Here is a 3,863-nt window from a genome sequence, read left to right on the forward strand (position 1 = left end):
TGTATTTATTGGTTATCACTGTTATGAGATCTTATTTCATTGCGTGTGTTTCCGACGCCACATCAGAGGTCTGGTTACTGAACGGAGTTTGCTGCTGATTCTTTCACATCTCATTCTCTGCTTCACTGTGGATTAATTCAATGTAAAATGCAATGTTTTGTGGTTATGTTGTATCAGTTTGCACTTTATCTGTTGGAATCAGGAGCCCTTCTATTTATCTGTAGATTATAAGTAGCAGTGGTGATGTTGGCGTTTTGTTAATTCAAAAATGCCGCCATCTAACGCTGTACTTTGTAATTACAGGAAAAGTAATTTCAATTGCAGTGATGTTTCTGGAAGAGGCATTCGACTCTGTTTATTCCATGCATTGTAGATGAAGTGAACAGTGTAGGTGAACAGATGGAGACTTGGATGATCTGCAGAAACATTAAACTGTTCACAGAGGCTTCACCATTTAACAAACAGACACTAAGAATAGGATCGTTGGAACACGGGGCTGGTGACGAAAAGCAGGCGCAGGATGTTAGGATTTACTCGGATGAGAAAAGGGTCATTGAGGAAGAGAGTAGAGACAGTGCGGAGACATAAAGAGGAGCAATAGAGAACGCGACTGAGAAAGAAAACGAGATCTAGGGGGACAAGGAACGAATGAAAGAGAGAGACATAGAGAGAGACACAGAGACAATGAGCGAGAGAGAGACAGAGGGAGAGACGCACGCACAGAGAATGAGAGAGAGAGAATGAGAGAGAGGGTAAGAGAGAGCGATAGCGGCAGCGGTGTGAATAATTCATCGGAATGAACTGCTGAAACTTACAGTACAATTATGAAGAGGAAATGTGACCTGAGGTGTTATTTGAATCTCGTCAGATTGTGAGAGTTTTATTGTACTCGCGCAGGATGTGTTTATCGCTATCAGGTCCTCAGTCTGTTGATGTGAATGTTCCTTTTACTTGTTTACTGAATGAATAAATAAACAAAATTGAAATATATTCAAAGAATAAAATCAGTGATTTCCTGATCGCATTGAATTCTTAGGATAGTATATTCTAGAAGCTGTCGTCACCATAATTCAATAAAGAACGAGGTTAATTCAATTAAGGCATTTTAATTTAATTTTAATTGAATATGCAAATTAAATGTATTGAACACATTATGTAATTAACCTACTGCTCTCTGACACCAATAACCGCAAAAATTTAAGGATGAATTCATTCATTGTGTGTTGTTACTGGGACCTATAGATTACATTTCCTCCAACACTCTGCAGCAGTCTCGCCCGGTGAATCCCAGCCTCTCCTCACACAGCACTGAATCCTCTGTCTCCTCATCGGTTGCTTCTGTTTATTCGCTTTCCCAAATCATCTGCTCCTGTCCGCCGTCCAGCTCCTACATGTCTTTTCCTTTGTCTCCCTCCCAATCTCACTCACTGGCTCTGCCTCCAGCTGTCTCTTCCAATCCGACCCGAAGCCTCAAACTCACCGCCAAGGATGTCAGCCTTTCCCTTTTTGTGCCGGCCCCTGTCTGCTCTCTTCACCCAGAGCAACAAACAAGCAGCACCTCCCTCTGTCCCCTCACAATCCCGGCCCTCGCTCACTTTCTCGTCCGTCTGGAGTCCAAATCCGAAATTAACTCTTTGGATTCCAGGTCTTGAAAACCCCTTCTGCCTTCCCCACCAGCACTGCGCCCTCTCTCGGCCCTTCCAGTGGATCCGGTGCTCATTTCGTTCACTTCCTGCATCGATTTCCCAATTCATACTGATAATTGTCTTTAAAAACATTTCCTGCCCGAAAGCGCTGTCAAGGTCAATTAATCATTTACCACCGTTTGACGCAGGAACAAATCTGAAAATATCAGCCTAGATTTTGTCAAACTGCTGCTTTGGCTCCAGGTCTGATCAGTAATTTCTCTGCATCTGTCTCTCTCTCTTACAGTTAACTTCGTAGCGATTGTGATCCTCTCCCGAGGAAAGTGTGGACTCTCCAAATGTATCACTCGTTACCTTGTGGGAATGGCGGCGGCCGATCTCCTGGTTGTTATCACCGACGTCATAATGTGGCGAATTGTAAATATTTATTTCCCAGTTTCATTCTTGACCATTACCCCCGTGTGCCGTCTCATTGACATCCTGAAATTAGCAGCCACGGCGGTTTCTGTCTGGTTCACAGTGGTTTTCACCTTTGATCGATTTGTGGCCATTCGTTGTCAGAAGCTGAAAACAAAATTTTGCACCGAGAAAACGGCGGCTGTTGTTATCGGGGTGGTGAGTGCGCTGAGCTGTTTAGTGAATATTCCCTGGTACTGTGCACTTGACCCGGAATATATAATGGACAATGTACCCCGGGGTTGCGTCTTGAAACCGAGCTTTTTCACTTCAACCACATGGGCAGCATTTGAATTGTTTTATCTTGTGTTAATGCCTTGTCTCCCATGCTTTCTGATTTTGTTGTTCAATATTCTGACCGCCAGGCACATTTTAGCGGCCAGTAGAGTCCGCAGGGGACTCCTGAGCCGCAGCAATGGAGAGAATCACAAGGATCCACAGATGGAGAACCGTAGGAAATCCATCATTTTACTCTTCAGTATATCAGGCAGTTTTATATTGTTATGGAGCACATTCATTTTTTATGTTATCTCTCTGCACACAACAAACGTCCAGTAATATACAGAGAGTGGCATTGAGTCAGCCGGATTCATGATTCACCTTCTCAGTTCCTGCACCAACACGTGTATTTATGCTGTGACCCAGACTAAATTCAGAGAGGAGCTTAAGAACGGGGTGAAATACCCACTGAATCTCATTATTACATTAGTTAAATCATAGAAATATCTGAAGATTTTCGTTAGAAATTATAAGAAAAGCGAATGCTAGTAGATTTCACATTTGGTGGTGGCATAAGACGGGCGTTAGCGGATCGGGCGCTCGTTATTCACCGCGCCTGAATTTACTATCCATTGTCACCAATGAGTTCACTAAAGTAACTGATATCAATCCAATACTTAAAAAAAAATTTGGAAATACCAGACAGGAATTATATTTTACCGGACAAATTCGATGTCCTGAAATGATAAAAGATGTGATTCTAGCATGAAAGGGTTTGCTCTTATTAGTCTGGAAATAATATGATTTCAATATTAAATGTTTAATCCTGAAATGAATAAAATCAAATCCTCCTTTTCAGTTGATGATTATTTCCCATCACACACACTGTCCGGTGGGATGGACTGAGGGTGAGCTGTCAGGGTCAGACAGCGTCCCGTTCATTGGGTCATTTGTTATGAATAATAATGGACCAACACCCGGACAGTTACTAACTGGTAAAATATTAATGTAATTTCAAACTCCAGTGGGGAGTTCCACAGATCGTTTCCTTTCTAAGTAGCTGTGCACAATGTTTACTCAATGCAGGGAGTTTAATGAGACATGAGGCTGGGCCTCGTTACACACATCTATAAGGAAACCTCCTGATACATTTCCGAGTTGATCACGAGTCGGGAGATTTCGCACGGCCGAAGCAGGCCAAGGGAAAGCTCTCTTGCTCCTCCTTGTCCCACAAAATATAAGTTAAAAGGAATCTTTTCTGTTCTCCGGACCACTCAACGCCCATCGAAAGGGCGGGTCCTCCACCCATTTGTACCCATCATTAAATGGTGTCCCACGTACGTCATAATACTGTGATTTACATATTACACGTGGCCTGACCGGAAACTGCTTTGACCAGCAGCTCTTCTCAGGACCCTACCCTCGATGGTGGAGGCATGAACGCCACCGTTAACGGGCTGGTAAGTGACCTGTCACCATTTACTAGCCTCTACCACCCCATTTCCGCCAGGCGGGGATACTTAAAATCAGCCACACCTTTCC

Source organism: Heptranchias perlo, unplaced genomic scaffold (assembly GCF_035084215.1).
Source record: "Heptranchias perlo isolate sHepPer1 unplaced genomic scaffold, sHepPer1.hap1 HAP1_SCAFFOLD_43, whole genome shotgun sequence".
NCBI lineage: Eukaryota > Metazoa > Chordata > Chondrichthyes > Hexanchiformes > Hexanchidae > Heptranchias > Heptranchias perlo.